The sequence below is a fragment of the Diceros bicornis genome, chromosome X (genome assembly GCF_020826845.1).
Source record: "Diceros bicornis minor isolate mBicDic1 chromosome X, mDicBic1.mat.cur, whole genome shotgun sequence".
In the NCBI taxonomy this organism is placed as follows: Eukaryota; Metazoa; Chordata; class Mammalia; order Perissodactyla; family Rhinocerotidae; genus Diceros; species Diceros bicornis.
In genome coordinates, this window is record NC_080781.1 from 15,491,823 (window position 1) to 15,508,974 (window position 17,152).

The 17,152-nt window shown below is 44.0% G+C and overlaps 1 non-coding gene across 1 annotated transcript; it reads right to left on the reverse strand.

The window, feature by feature from the left end:
* Positions 1 to 4,016: 4,016 nt before the first annotated feature.
* TRNAV-UAC (transfer RNA valine (anticodon UAC)) lies at positions 4,017 to 4,089 on the reverse strand. The gene has a single exon. It is a non-coding gene; the product is annotated as a tRNA-Val (tRNA).
* Between the last annotated feature and the right edge of the window lie 13,063 nt (positions 4,090 to 17,152).

Sequence of the window (17,152 nt, forward strand, 5' to 3'; positions counted from 1 at the left end):
CATGGAAACAGACGAAGCCAAGGAGAAAAGCATAAGATTATGAATGATTAAAACTGTAACCAGCTTCCAATCTACTTGAGAAACAAGAATAAGACACAGGAGAAAAACGGCAGGCTGCAGTAACGACCCTCTTGAAGAAGAAAGAAGGAAATTGCTTCTGGTGTGAAAGTGTTACTATTTTAGGCGACAGGCAAATTCATGGGTAAATCTGTTCTTTGGACATGCTTCAACACAGATGAACCTCACAAACATATGCTGAATGAAAGACAAAAGACCACATGTAGCATGATTCCATTTAAATGAAACGTCCAGAGTAGGCAAATCTATGGAGACAGAGTAGATCAGCGGTTGGGGGGAGGGGGAAAAGGGGAGTGAGTGCTTCACGTGTACAAGTTTCTTTATGCGGTGATGAAAATGTTCTAAAAAATAGATTGTGTGCTCCACAAATCCGTAAATATACTAAAAACCATTGAATTGCACACTTTAAATGGGGGAATTTAATGGTATGTAAATTACATCTCAATAAAGCTGCTTTAAAAAAAATCTGCTGTCACTGATGGTTGACACACCTGCATAGAGGACACCCTCACCTGTAAGATGAAGTTTGGTGATTCTTTTCTTGTTTTTATATAATGACCATGACCAAGTACTGAACCAATATAATTTAATAAGGTGGATGTTTTCAAAATCATCATTGGCATTGAATCCAAAAGTACAACATAAGATAAATAGAAGCCTGCCTCAGTTATAAGACATAGGCAGTGTTTTACTATGATGATTTGTGCATTCCCAAATGAACCTTCCTCCAACATATCAGTGGAGTCAATCCAAAAGCATCTTAAAGTATTAAGAGTTTCTGGGACAAGTTGCTGACTCTTAATTGCAAAGGGAAAAAAAAGAGACAATTGGTCTAAATGACTCCTACTTAGAAATATATTTGGGTTTGCAAAGTGACCTTGGGATTATATTTTTACAAATCTTTCCAAATACTGAGAAATGTGACTAAATAACAACAGTCATGAGATTGGGGAATGGTGAAAGCAAGTAATCTACCAATAAAATATAAGGAAAGGGTAGAAAGGAAAGTGATTTAAACCAGGGATTCTGACTCGTGTGAGTTTCATCGTGTCTGTCCCTCAGGTTACTGGCAGAGCGGAGAGGCCACGCCCTTCCTGCCCTCCTTAACTCCTGTAATACACATAGATAAACAGTGACCACAAAGAAGACATTCAACCAATTTCTGATGTTCAGAATGAAGCTAAAAAGGAATTCTGAGCTGATGGGTCCTTGAGAGTTGAGAGAGGCATGAAAGAATATTACTTCAAAGATTGAAAGAGAACTTGAAAGTTGAATTGGATAATGTTTTAGAGATTTGCCTTTAATTTCTCCTCACTCCTTTAAGCATATCACTCCTGCTAGGATACTTAGAAATTTAAAAATGATTGAGGAGTCTATTGAGTCTTCAGGAGTTCTTGACTCTCAGATGGATTATGCTTTCTATTAGAGTCCAGTGGTACTTGGCCTGTTATGTTAATCCATATTTAAACTAGGGTGACCTCACGTCCCAATTTGCCCGGGACAGTCCTGGTTTACACCTGTTGTCCCAGCAGAATTATTAATAGCATCTTCTTCCATTCTCAATAACGTCCTGGTTTGGAAGATTAAATTCTACAATCACTCTAACTTTGACTCCAAAAAATACTCAAGAATATGCCACACTTTCTTATTAATTGTTACAATTTATAGCTACAATTTCTGACACCCTTCCTTCTCTCTGTCCCATTTAAAGCATTGTTTGAACTTTAGAAGGCTCCTCACAAAACTAGAAAGCCAGTGGCGAGACAAAGAGGACTGCATCCATATCAAGACAACTGTTGTTCATTAACAATGCATATTACTTAATTAACATGCCTTGCTAATTAATAATATTTTAATTATTCAGGTTGCATTTCTATTAATCAGCTATATTATTAATTCAATTGTATTATTAAGTATTTAATGAACCCTAATGGTTGGATAGCACATACCTTCATAGCCAAAGAGAAGTAAAAACAAGAAGCCTTCTATCTTGCGTGGCATTCTCCCCTTGTCCTTGGCTGCAGCTCTACCTTCTCGAAGTGGAGAGCTTCTCCAGGAGCAGGAGCTTAACTTGAGCACTGGCCTCATTAAGCATCTTATTCCATTTAGTTCTTAGGGCTTTCGCTGAGCCCCACCAAGTTAACCCACATAGTTACCTGCCTCAACAAGGAAGTCTCAGAGAAAAATCTAATGTCAATGGAGGTCAGTTTAGCAAAGGAAGATATTGGTTTTATTTTTAAATGGAAGGGGAGCAGTGGAGGGAAATAGCAACTAGAATCAGAAGGCCCAGGTCTTAATCCTTTCCGTGCCATCATCTTCTAGGGGGTGACCTTGAGCAATTTCCCGCAGAATAAGCACTAACATTCTCAAATTCCATGAAAATGACATGGATTCCCCTCTTAGAAAGCACATTGGCATCAATGTTCATACCTATTCACTCAGGAAAATACTAAATTTGGGCGGGGGGGACAGTTACACACGAAGATGTATATTGCTGCATTATTTATAATAACAAAAAATGGGAAACAATCTACATGGCCAAGGTTAGGATGTTCAGCGCAGCATGTAGTTAACTGTTAAGAGCAGAGATTCCCAAGACACACTGGGGGCAAATCCCTGCTCAACCACTTGTTATGAGACCTTGGGCAAGTTACTTAAGGTCTCTGTGCCTCAACTTTCTGATCTGTAAGATGGTGATAATAATGCCTACTTCATAGAGTTAGTCTGAGGCTTAGATGAGAGAGCGAGATATATATATACGTAAAATACTAAGAACAGTAATTGAAATAATTAGCTATTATTATTATATAGCCATTAATAATAAAGTTGATGAGGGGAAGGGGAGTTGTTTAATGAATATAGAGTTTCAATTTTGCAAGATGAAAAAGTTCTGGAGATCTTTTTCACAACAATATGAATATACTTAACATTACTGAACAGTACACTTAACAAGGATTAAGATGGTAAAAAAAAAATCAAGTTAATGAAGTGATTGTAGTAACAGGGGCAATCATGTGTTATACTCTTGAATTAGAAAAGGATGCAATTGTACACACTGCATGAGCAAAACTACTTGGAAAAATGCAGAGAAAAATGCTGTTTCGTTTTCCCTTTTTAGTTCTTGGCCGCCACTATCCCACCTCAGCCCCCAGAGTCCCAGACAACTTTCCTTCATTCCTCTTGTGGAAGACGAAACAGGCCAATATTAAAAAGATAATAATAACCCCCCAAACGAAACTGTAATGAACTAGTAAAGAGAAACAAAAAGGAACTAGGGTAACGTTTAGTCATTCAATCAGCATTTATGGAGTATCTACAAGGCTGACATTTATTCTATATTGTGTGTATGGATTCTTCACTGAACAGACGAAGGTCTATTCAACAAACTCTACTGCTGTATTACAAAGAAAAGGACTATTTTTTCCCCTGCTCTGCATTTTAGAGTTTAGTGAAAAACCTTTAATAATCATGATGATGATGACGATGATAATAATAAACGTTTAATAATTCAACTGCAGTCAAAGAGCTGCTGTATTGCCATATTTTAGCTGGAGGCTTTGGGGAGGCCGGCCTGTCTTGGTTTGCAGGGAAAGGGCCGCGCCCGGTGGTCTTGCTTCCCACGAGTGCCGGATTTTCCGAGGCCGCTCGGGAGTACCGGAGAAGAGATGGGGGTAGGGCCCGGGCGAGGCGGGGGCGTCCTCGGGACTACGACACGGCCGGGACCCTACCTCTGCTGTTTGTCAGGTAGGGCGATGGCGGCGGGGATGGGAGGAGAAGGTATCTGTCATTACGCTTGTGATAAAAAGATGCCAAAAAATAGAAAAATAAAATAAATAAATTAAAAAATAGAAGGAGAAAGAAAAGCACCTTGTCTTTGCTTTCCATGTTTCTACCCAGACACTCAAAGTAGTAAAACTGAAAAACCAGCTGCCCAGCTATGGTTCCACTGGGGCTCGAACCCAGGACCTTCTGCGTGTAAAGCAGACGTGATAACCACTACACTATGGAACCTTCACGCTGATTCGCCTCATCGTTGGTTTATTCATAGTCTGACATCATAAACAGCGCCTCCGCTGAAACCGGCTCCCTCCGCCGTGGCCCCGCCCCCGCCGTGGCCCCGCCCCTCCTGCGAGGTACGGCGTTCGCGGCCAGGCCGCGGGCTCCGGCTCCGGTTCCGGTGTCTGGGCTGCTCGCGGTGCTCGTGTGCCGGGTTCGTCGCTCCTGCGACCAGGCAGGCCAGAGCCTGGCTTACCCCCCTGGCCGAGAGTTCCGTCGCACTAATGACCCGTCCCCAAACTTTCCCTCAGTCGGGGCGTCGGCGAGGCCGGCCCGGCGGGCGCAAGCGGACCATGCTCGCGGCACGGCCCGTTCTGGCAGCTTCCCTCAGCTCGGGAGGGCCCCGCGCTTTCCCCATTTTCCCCACGGACACACTGAGTCGCTTCGGGCACATTGGAGGCCTTGAGTCCGGAGCAGGGCGGACGGGAGCCCCACTTGGAGCCAAGATTCAGCAGCGCGGGGTTTGGGGGTGCGCTGGGGGTCATTTCTATATTGGCATTCATTTTGCCAGGGTTGGAAAAGGCCGCTCGTCAGTCGGCCTCTTGCCGGAGGATGTAGGCTCTTAATGCGCCCCTGACTTTTTCCACAACTTTCTTCCCCTCAGAGAGGGGCGAAAAATGACCGGGCTTTTGTTTGCTCTGATTCGCCTGGGGTTGGGTGGGGTTGGGGGTGCGGTGTAGACAGGCCACCCCTTTATGGCTGGGGGGGGATGAAGCAGGACCGGCCACAAGATTCGAGGGGCCAGTGCAAAATGCAAATGCCAGGTTCCTCGTTCATAAGTTATTACGAATTCCAAAACGGTGACAGCAGAGCATTAACCCCAGCGCGGCCCGTGCGAGGCCCGCGAACCTGCCGCTGTGCTTCCAGGACTGTGGTCCCCACGGGGTGCTGGGACTCTCCGTTACAAAGGGCTCCTGTATGGTCTCGCTTCTTGGTTTTCATTGTCAGTGCTGTTTGCCCTCCCCAGTGCTTCTGGATGGATCTTCGTCACCATCCTAGGATTTCCCGCCGTCCTCAAGCTTAAAAACCCACTTAAAACCATTTGGGGGGCATCTTTAAGTGCTGAATTGGACATGGCTGAAGGCTGCAGCCGGCCTTTTCCCTGACGTCTTCCTCTGAGGCTCCCAGAATGGTGGAGAAATGATACTGATTGTACGAAAGCAACCCCTTCAGCCAACTCCTGTCTTCCTGGGAAAGCCCCTGGAAGAAACAGGTGGGTGGAAGGTGCACTAATCGGAGGGGCATGATCTGGATTCTAGTCCTGTCTTGGCTACTCTTGAACTAGTCAGTTCTCCTCCCAAGCCTCAGTGTCCTCCTTTGTGAAATGCATGGGTTGGACTATACACCCCCACTTTGCCCTCTGGGTCTAAATGTCATCCCTACTTTCCAGGTGGGAAAATGGAGGCTGTTATCTGCCCTGTAAGTTTTTCTACAGAAATAGAGGCAGGCCTGCAGCTAGTGCTTGGGTTGTCTAGGACCAGATTTCCTGTGTCCTGGTTAGCGCCCTGTAATATTCATCGTGGGGCCTCTTCCAGAATGCCTTTTTGTTGATACATTTCGAGAGGCCTCTTGAGCACTTGATGTTTAGATTATGAGCCATGAGATGACCATGGGTGGACAGCCACTAGCCAGAGGATGCATTCATGAAAGCTCCGTGTTTCTGCTAGTCAATGAACTCTGACTCCGGGATGCCCAATATTAAGTATATCCCACCTGTTGCCAAACCCCTCTCAGTTCAAAACAAGGCTACCAAGAATTGGGCCTGAAATTACACTCACCAGTTGTATTTTGGTTTGTCTCCAGGGAACGCTTTGCTCTCCCTCCAGCTTTGTCTGCACTTGCTATAAGGGTGGGTTCACCAAGTGCAAGCCTTGGCCAAGTTCCTGCACGTACACTCTCTGTAGAAAAGAAGCTGGTGTACCTCTAATGCACGTGACACAGGTTTCTGCCCTTAGTGAAAAACTCGTGTTCCATTTCTCTATTCTGACAAGGAGGGAGACTCTTGTTCCACTCTCCGGGTGCCCTCAAGGAGTAGTCACAATCTCTATTATTAGTAAAGTGCAATATGGTTTACAAAGCACTTTCACATACATTCCTATGAGATAGCCATGGTAAGTGTTACTATCTCCATTTTTCAGCTGAAGAAGTTGAAGCTGAAAAGCTTGCCTTGTCTGAGACCATTCTACAGGTGAGTGGCAGGGCTGGGCTCAAACTCAGCCTTCTGATACTTAAGTGATTTCGGGAGGCCCATGTCCAGAAAGACTACATGTTGTTGTTCCCATACGAGTGCCATTGGTCTCGTAATATATTGTATGCATGCCAGTGAGGAGGTGGATACCTTTTATTTTTCATCTTCTGTAGTTTTTAAATGAAATCCTCAAAAGCAGGAACCAAGAGCCTGCTGGAAACAACTGTTGATGACTTGCACCTTGAAACCACCAGTGTCCTGGATAGTGCCTCAGCTGCCCACAGTTTTGCCTGGCACTTCAGTCTTTTCAGTCAGATTGGTGAGGCCTGTCCCCCTCCCAGGTATACCCATAAGCAGCTGAACAACGATAAGACAAATACATCAACAAACTAGTAAATAAACACAGAAGTCACTTTAAACGTTTTGAGTCCTCTGATTTCTCAGATGTTTAGTGTGGCTTCCCCAGTGTTAGGCTTCACTGATGGAGAGTAATGCAACCAAAGAAACCACAGCCCCAAACGCTGAGCTGACTTAGGAAGCTGATTTCATTTCATTTCATTTAGAAATGATTGTACTCTGTCTTTCAGTGAATACTCAAGTATTTACTAAGAAAAGTGAGTCATTATCATAGTATGGCAGAGCTCGCCTTATTTTTCCCCTTTTGTAGCTCTCCATGTTCAGAACATTTGAAACTAGCCTATTGGAATGGATATCTGTTGCTTTCTGCCCACCTACCTTTTCAGTCACTTACATCCCTCTGTCTTCTTACCCAGCTCGAGTTCTGTGGTGGTTTTTATCACTCGTTTGCCCCTTTGTTGCTTGTATTTGTTGGCAAAACCACAACCTGTTAAATCCAACTCTCTCCCTACTCCGCCCCTGAATATGGCCCCAAGAAGAACACACATTCAGGCCAACTGGTTTTATGTTAAATTCTTGACTACTTACCTCAAGTGAGCCTTTAATGTAGCCTAGAATCTGTCTGCTTCCCCTGTCCATTCATTCTCTACCTCCCCTAAAGGGCAGTTTCATATCTTCTCTCCCTAAACTTCCTGTACCTCCTTCCCCAACCTCACTTACAGCTGATGGACTTGCTGCCTTATTTCAGTGCAAGAATGGAAGCAATCAGAAGAGAACTTCTACAAGTACCCGCCACATCTGCCCACCTACCTGCATGTGTGCCCTCATAGATCTAGACCAGGGCTCTTCGTCTAGATCAGGGCTTCTCCACCACAGCCCTGTTGACGTTTCAGACTGGGTAACTCTGTCGTTGGGGCCTGTTCTGTGTGTTGTAGAATGTTTCACAGCGACCCTGGCCTCTACTCACTAGATGCCCATAGCACCCCTCCCCCAGTTGTGACAACTCAAAATATCCCCGGGGGGGGGGGCAAAATCTTGGGGGCTATTTGGCAATGTCTGCAGACACTTTTGGTTGTCATGACTGGGAGGGGTTGGTGTGCTACTGGCATCCAGTCGGTAGAGACCAAGGATGCCGTGAAACATCTTGCAATGCACAGAACAGCCCCTCACAACAAAAAATGACCCAGTTTCACATGTCAATAGTGTCACGGTTGAGAAATCCTGTCCTAGATGAGTGGTCTGCATTCCTATCAAAAGCCAGCCTGCTCTCACCTACTCAAGGAAACCACCCCAACAGTTCCGCCCTCTTTCAACTACATCATTATTTAACTTCTCCATTGGATCATTTTGATCAGCATGCAAATATTACACATTTCTCTCATCATTAAAAAAATAATCTCTTAATTCCATTTCTGCCTCTAGCTACTTCCATTTCTCTGCTCTCCTTATAGCAAAACTCTTAGAAAGATTTGTCTGTAGGCGCTCTCCCCAATTCCTCTCCTGTTGGAAGCACTTTCCCTCCCCTGCCTTTAGGATACCATTCTCTCCTGATTTTTGTTTCCTACCTCACTGGTTGCTCCTTCTCAGTCACCTTTGCTGGATCCTCATCTCTTTGACCTCTGAACATGGGTGGACCTCAGGCCTTGGTTCTTGGACTTCTCTATTCATTCTCACCACCTTGGCAACCTCATTCAATCTAATACCTTTAAATATCATCTATAACCTAGATGACTTCCAAATTTATATCTCTAATCCAGACTTTTCTCCCAAACTCCAAATCTACCTACTCAGCATCTCCATTTACATGTCTAATAGGCATCTCAAACCTAATATGTCTGTATCTAAGCTTTTGAGCTCTATCCTCTGAATCTGCTCCTCTCTCAGTCTTCCTTGTCTCAGATAAGAGCAACTCCATCTTTCCAGTTATTTAGGCCTAAAACTTAGAATCATACTTGATTCTTCTTTTTCTCACAACTCAATTCTAACCTCACTAGCAAATCCTATTGGCTTCACCTTCAAGATCTACCTGGAATCTGATCACTTTCTACCATCTCACCTGCTACCATACTAATCAAAGCCACCATCACTTTTTGCTTAGATCATTGCCAAGAACCTCATCTCCTGGTCTCCCAGCTTCTGCGTTTTTTTCCCTACAGACTATTCTCCACACAGTAGCCAGAGTTATCCTTTTAAAACCCAAGTTAGATCTTGTCACTCCTCTGCTCAGAGCCCTTCAGTAGCTCCTCACCTTAACTAGAATGAAAGCCACAGCCTTATAGTGGCCCGCAAGGCCCCGCTTGATCTGTCCTATCTGTTACCTCTCTGATCATATATCCTATTACTTTGCCTTTTCTGTTACTCTCTTCCGGCCACATTTGCCTGCTTGCTGTTCTTCAAACACACTAGGCCTCTTCTGCCTCAGGGCCTTTGCATCTGCTGTTCTCTCAGCCTTGAATGCTCTTTCCCTGGGTCACCCTTTGCCCTCTCACCTTGCTCAAATATCTTCTCAGTGAGGTCTTTCCTGACTGCCCTATTTAAAATTGCTCTTTTCCTTTCCCCGTCACACTAGAAACTCAGTATCCCCCTTTCCTGCTTTATTTTTCTCTACAGCACTTATCACCACCTGATTTTCTAGATATTTAGTTATTTATTTTGTTGATTGCCAGTCCCCCACCATCCTCAACTAGAATGAAAGTTCCTTGAAGGCATGGATTTGGTTTTGTTCACTGCTGTATTCCACAGAGCCTAAGTAGTGCCTAGCACACAGTAGGTGCTTGATAAATATGTCTTGACTGAATCTGTGCAGGGTTGGGGATGACTCCAGCCAGGTCAGTCCGTCCCCATAAGAGCCAATCCTGGGGCTTTTGCTTGAATTCCCCAGAAGAGACATTTCCTTGTTCACCTTGGACTTGAATGTGAGATAATCCAGAGGCTGGAGGTTCTGCTGCCGTCTTACTATTGCATTGTGTCAGACAGGGCTCTTAGTTGCGTACAGCAGAGCCCTCTTGTCCAAAATAGTCACTGCTCTTCCCCATGGAGGATTTTTACACCATGGCCCCACTGATAGGCTTGACCGAGTGTCTTGCTTTGGCCATTTGAATGTAGGCAGAGGTGATGTGTATTGCTTCCAAGCAAAAGCGTGATGAGCCAGCTTGTGGTTCGCTACCTCAGTGTCTCCTCTTTGCTGTGAGAACAGCAGTGCCCCAGAGAGAGGTTAGCCTGAGTCTTAGAGGGAAGACCTCATGTTATGGAACTGCAGCCAACCTGCGCTGGCCGTGGAACAGGAGTGAAAAATAAACCTTGATTAACGTAATCAGTTGATTATCCTAAGCCATTAAGATTTTGGGTTGTTTGTTACCAAAGCATAATGTCACCTAAGCTGATTCAACATTCCTGCTAGTTTAAGAAGACAGTGAGTTCATTAAAGGGTATTTGGTGGCTCGCAGGATCTCCGAGAAGGCCTTGGAGACTCCAAAGCCGGAAATAATGTCTAAATCTCAGTGTGGGGCAGCAAAGATGCCCAGTGCTATACCCTCTGAGTACAGGTTAGCAACTCAACCAGTGAGGGAGCCTCTCTGCAGAATCTCTCAGAATCTCTATCACTGCTGCCTCTGAAAATTGGACCCCTCGGCCATTAATCTTCTCAGAAGATGGCTTTCGTAACCCCTTGACTCCTCGTGTTGCCCTTTTCTCAGTTGAGGCCTCTGGCAGAGCCTGGGTTACATACCTGTGGTCTTGCCATGAGAAAGGCTGGAAAAAGCAAATTTCTTATTCTCTTTCGGGGAAGTAGGAGTCAAATGTGGGGAACTACCAAAACACAGGGAGGATGTTGAGAAGTTAGCGGGTGACCACAAAGCATGAAAGAGATCCACTGCCTGCCCAAAGCCTGAAAATGGAGCCAACAGCAACGGATTGGAGCTGAGAAATAGAGCAACCAGGTGCCATCATTTAAGGCCTCGACCAAGTCATGCTTTAAGTATAGCCGTTGACTCTCCAGTTATTTGAAGGATACATTCCCAGTTGTGCTCAGGCCAGCTGGGATTGGGTTCACTGACACGTGGAACAGAAGGCCTCCTGATGATTCATGTCTAAAACGGCTGGGCAGCAGCACAGTGGCTGGCAGTGGTGCCCTGCTCGGACGCTGGGAAGTTTTGGTTGCCCTCAGTTCCCAGTAAGTGGGAACGAGGCTGATGGTCATGGAATCGTTACTTCTGGCAGGGCAGGGGTTTGGTTTCCCTGTCGCCCGGGAGCCAGCAGTTCTCCATGTGGCAGGGCACTTGCTCACACGTAGCACAGTTACCAGGACAGTTAAAGTTATAGAGTGGGTGACACATCTGTGGCAGATACTGCTAGTTGCTTATCCGGTATCCGGTTTTCTTTTCCTCAATGATAAAAATTAGAAGAATAAACACTCGTATAATACTTGTTATGTATCAGAGACTATTCTAAACCCTTTATTCATATTAACTCATTTAATCCTCACAAGAACCCTGTGAGAAAGGTACTGTTATTATGCTTACTTTACACATGAGAAAACCGACGCACAGAATAGTTAGGTAACTTGAGTACTCACACAGCTAGTAAATGAAGGAGCAGGGTTTTGCACCCAGGCCATCTGGCTCCATAGGCTGTATTTAACCTCTACGTTGCACTGCCTGATTTTGTTTGATTAGGCATGTGTCCAGCTAAAACAGCTTGATTTCCCAAGCTCCCTTACAGCTAGAAGAGACTGTATGCCATAATTCTAGCCAATGAGATGTATAGAAGTAGGTTGGCTTCCAAAACTATTTCTTTAAAAGGAAGTAGACTCGGTTGGTATGCCCTCTTTTGCCCTTACTTCTTTGCTTTCTGCCTGGAATGCAAATGTGATGCTGGAAGTAGAGCTGCCACTTTGTGACCATGAGTTGACAATTATGAAGAAGAAAGCTACATGGTTCAGCTGAAAGAAGGAAGTGCCTGGATCCCTGCCCCAGATTTCCTACTTCCAGATTCCTTGTTACATGTGAAAAATAAAACCCCTCATTTTTTAAAAAAATAATTATTTCTTTATTTCCACCCCCCCCCCAAAGCCCCAGTAGATAGTTGTATGTCATAGCTGCACATCCTTCTAGTTGCTGTACGTGAGACGTGGCCTCGGCATGGCCGGAGAAGCGATGCGTCGGTGTGCGCCCGGGATCCGAACCCCGGCCGCCAGCAGCGGAGTGCGCGCACTTAACTGCTAAACCACGGGGCTGGCCCAAAACCCCTCATTTTTAATACCATTGTTTAGTGGGAGTTTCAGTTACATGAGAGAAAATACAATCCCTACTGATTCAACATTTCCACATTTCTCACCCTTAGCTGTCTCCTGTACCATTTTGACCAAGTCTTTAATCTGCCCACCAGCTACTGAGGGACTGCCCTGTGTTCCCGTCCCCTGATTGAAATTGTTTATGTCGCATGCCTGCAATATGTCTAGAAGCACAGTGTTGGACAGTGTGGGAGTTTAAAAAAACAGTATATGATATGGCCCCATCTCATGGAGTCTGAAGAACATTAGTTTACCCAAAGGACTCATTCGTTCCAAGATGTTAATGGATGATAATGGCTTGATGTGGTTTTCCTAATGCGGGATGCTATCGGATTTTAATTAGACTCTGTCTCCTCTCTCTTAAAGAGGAGACTCAAAAGAGAAGGCAGAGGGGAGAGGGGGGCAGGGTGATATGTGAAAACCTGTCTAATATTAGAGATTGCCTCGTGGTATTCCTCTCAACACCAGCTATCTGTAATCTCCAAAATCACCCCCAGTCACATTCAATGAGTTGAGATTTGATAGAGATAGCCACTCAAGTGAGAAACAGATCAGCTCAAAATACTTTGTCTCTCCCTCCCTTATTTATATGTCTTGAGATGCTTCCACTTTCTAAAGTCACTCCCCTGGGACTGTGTAACTGAGCATAGAACAACTTGGCTACTCACCACTCCTACAGAACTCCACTTAAAAGGAAATGTCTGATAGCAGCATCCAGACAGTGCTAATTGGTGATGGAAATGAAATTGGTTACTCCCTCTACTTCCCCAACACTTACTGTCTTCTTTAGATTTACAAGTGGATTCAAGTGTGCACACCATGGGACTTGCCTGCAAGCTGTTCCTCAGAGTCTAATGGGAAGATTTCAAGAGTGAGGCAGGTGTTAAACAAAAATCATATTATGTGCCTTTATTAGTGATTTTAAGTATTTGTAATTTTGGGGGATACAATTAGAGTATAGTCTGAAGGCTATATATAATAAAACCAAAACCAATGAGTAGGTTAACTCAGAGACTGTCTGCAGGCTAGCAGCTTCCCTCTGCTAAATCCTGTTAAAATGCAGTGGGTTCTATTTTGTGCAGAATGAGCAGGCTGCCATGACAACTGTCTGTGAATATTATTTCAATAGTAGTCATAGGATTCCAGTGTCTGCCTCTGGGTCCAACATTCGTTCTAAAATCCAGACGTACGTCTATTCTTAAAGGAGTTCTCCGGGACGTGTTTACAAAAAACAAAAACACAACACTTTCAACTGGCTGGGTTGTTTTTCTTTTGGAACAGAAATTCGAATGAATTTACACAATTGCATATTGTAGATTTTATTGCTGTTCTTTTCTTTTGGAAAGGTGGTTTGGGTATGAATTTATATTGTACTTGACTATATATTTGATTAAATAGATGCACTAGACCAGTTTGGAAAGTTCCCCTCTAGGTCTGTAATCCTTACATCAAATTATTCTTTTCTTCATGTAATAGTATCAGAAGGAATCTTGTGGTTGCAAATGACAGAGGATTCAACCCAAACTGAGTTAGCAAAACCAGTCTCAAATGAATCTGACTTGAAATTCCAGAGGTAAAATTTCAACTGGAGATTTATGAGGGAGGGCTCCAGCTCCATTTCCCTGCCCTTCTCTTGGTCTGCCCTTCTCCGTGTAACAATTGCATCCCCCACACTGGCTCTCCTCATGGTGACAGCCTTGCTCAGAGCACCACACTTGGGGGAGAAGAGTGAGTCTATGTCCCAGTGCTCTCTCCAGGAGCCCTGAGACTCACTCATATTGCCTGTCTCTAGCTACGTGCCCATCTGAACCCTCCCTTTTGCCAGGAGAAGAGGGTGTGCTACCTGCCTTAGGCCTGAGTTATGTGCTATCCCTGGGCAATCACTGTTGCTGGGGAAGTGGGCTGTGCTAATTGGCTTAAGCCAATCAGGGCCCACACTCACAGTGGGGGGTGGTCAATCCCATGCAAACCACAGGGCTGAGAATAGGGAGAGGGTTGATTTCAAAAGGACAATTGGGGTACTATTGCAAGGCAATGAGGGGAATACTTAGTAGCCACCTGGTTAGGGAACAGAATGCTGGGCAAATAATAATAATAATAGCTAACATTTATTGACTACTAACTATGAGCCAGTCACCACTCAAACCGCTTTACAAGTGTATTGGTTGGAGAATGTGTTTGGCTGCATGTAATAAGGTAAATGAAATAGCAGGGACTTAACACAGAGGGGTTGGTTTTTATTTCACATGATGTGAGGCCAGGAAAGAAGCAGCTTCACATTGTCATCCATGTCTCAGGCTCATCTTCCATCTTTCTGCTCTCTTCCTAATGTGCACAAGAGGGCTGCTCCACCTCCAGGCGTTGTGTCTTGGTTCCAGGCAGAAAGGGGTAAGGGCAAAGAGGAAAGGGCTCATGCCAGCTAAGTCTTATCTTTTTATTAGGAAAACAGCTTTTCTGGGAGCCTCAGCCAGTAGATTTCTGCTTATATCTCACTGGACAGAACTGAGTCATGTGACCACCCCTAACTGCAAGGGATCCTACCAAATCAAGTTTTGTTTGCCCATTGCCACCTAGAACAAAATTAGGGTTTTATTGGTTAGGAGAAGAAAGGGAGAATGGATATTGGTTAGGCAACTATCAGTAGCTGCCACAATATGTATTAACCCATTTATTCCTTACATCAACCCAGTGTGGGCGGTACTATTACTATCTCTGTTTTCTAAGAAACAGGCACGGAGAGGTTATGTAATTTTCCCAAGCTCACATACAGCTGTTACGCGGTGGAGCTAGAAAATGACCCCAAGCAATCTGAGTCTAGAACCAGATTCTATCATGCTCCCAGACACATCCTGACCCACAGGCCAGACCACATTTCTTCTCTAGGATGTGTATCCACTCAGGGAATGAAGGTCTCTCCTAGAAATGGTAGCTAGTATCTGTTTAGCACTTTATAGTTTCTGAAGAATATTCCACTTAGATTATTCCATTTAAATATTATTTCATTTTTCAAATGAGGAAACTGAGGCTCAGAGAAGTTACATAAGTTGCCTAAGTTCCCCAGGTCATAAGTAGCAGAGCTGATATTTCCTTGAAGTTACGAAAACTTACTCCTGGTCCCCTTTCCTAATCCTCCTATTCTTCCGTGCACAGAGACTTCATTTTTAATTTTTTAAAAGGACAATTCTTGGCTCCAGGCCCTGTATTAACTTTATGACCTTCTCAGGAAAACAATCCAGAGAAATCTTGGATCTCTCACCAACTGGCTTTCCTAGTGTCCTTTTCCCGTAGCCACACCAGCAGGAACATGGCATCTCAGCAGGAATTGTGTTCAGTAGTGAGAAACAAAGACCTAAACAGGGAGGTTGTTTTTATCTCATGTAATATAAACTCCAGAGCTTCGTTCAAAATATTAAAGTGCTCAGTACAAAGGGCTCTTATCTACCTGTTAAAAAGTCATTAAACATATAGAAATCTCCTGTCCTTAGTTACGTCAGGTTAATTTGTATTACATTTCCTTAAAACTACTTTGTAAATCAGACTTTTCGCTAAGGATGACGGTCCACCTCACTGGGGTACATTAATGAAGTTTCACTACATTACTGATACCTCAGTTTGCTTATAATTGTTATTTCTCTCATTCTTGCCAAATATTTGAAATCTTTAGCTCTTTCCAAATATTTGAAATCTTTAGCTTATGGCATGGTTTTATTTATATATCACAACATTCTCTTGTTCTGGTGTTACTCCTGAATTGACCCTAAAAATCACAAGAACATTGTAGAATATAGTTTGACTTTAAAAAGTCATGAAAGAGCGGGTTGAAAAAGAAATAGAGATTTAAATAAAAATCATAATGGGGGCCGGCCCCCTGGTGTAGTGGTTAGGTTCAGTGCGCTCCAGGTGTTCGCAGGTTCAGATCCCGGGCGTGGGCCTCATCAGCCATGCTGTGGCGGCGACCCACGTACAAAATAGAGAAAGACTGGCACAGATGTTAGCTCAAGGTAAATCTTCCTCACCAAAAAACAGAAAAGCAAAAAACCCTACTGCGTGGTAGAGCAGTGCCTCTCGAAGTATGCTCCATCACTTGGGAGTTTATTAGAAATACAGATTCATGGGCCCTACTCAGACCTGCTGAATCAGAACCTCTAGGGGCTGGGCCAGGGAATCTGTGTTTTAACAAGATCCCCAGGTGATTTATAAGCACATTAAAGTTTGAGAAGCCCTGCTTTAGAGAGTTTTATGTAAATGAGACACACAGATTGTACACTCTTTGGAATATTGGTGAAAATACTAACTTCAGCTTTAGTAAACTAAGACCTATATTAAACCCTAGATTCTCCTTTGCAAGTCCCCAAATCCTAGGCTCCAGTTATCTACTCTGGGTCACCGAGCCTTAACTCAAGTGTATGCTTGACTCCATCCCCCATCAACACCTTCACCTAATTAACTAGTATTTGTCTTTCAGACATCAGTTCAAAGGCTACTTCCTCAGAGAAGCCTTTGCTTGACCTCCTGACTCATTCTCATGATACATGTACTTCTCCTTTGCAATTTCCTATTTATTTTTAGGATTATTTCATTAATGTTTATTTCCCCTTTAGATTATAAACTTCATGAGGGAAGGACCTTGTCAGTTCTGTTAATTGGTGTATCCCCAGGGTCTAGAACAGTACCTGGCACACAATAGATGCTCAACAAATATGTGTGGGTTTTTTGTTTGTTTTTGTTTTTTGCTGAGGAAGATTTGCCCTGAGCTAACATCTATTGCCAATCTTCTTTTTGTGCTGAGGAAGATTTGTCCTGAGCTAACATCTGTTGTCAATCTTCCTCTTTTTGTATGTGAACCACCGCCACAGCATGGCCACTGACAGAGGTATAGGTCCGTGCCCGGGAACTGAATCCAGGCTGCCAAAGTGGAGTGTGCCAAACTTAACCACTAGGCAACCAGGGCTGGCCCTCAACAAATATTTGTTGAATGAATATATGAATAAAACCAAGATAAGAATAAGTGCTCTTAGAGAAAATTCTCTAAAAACTTTCCCAAAGGCTTCACCATAAACCCTTAGTTGTCTGAGGCAATAGTAGCAGGGGTTTTGAAAAGAAAGCCATGGATATGTCCCAGGCTTTGTTTTAGCTAATAGTTTCAACATTCCTCCAAAAAATCAACTGTTCCTTGTTTTCTA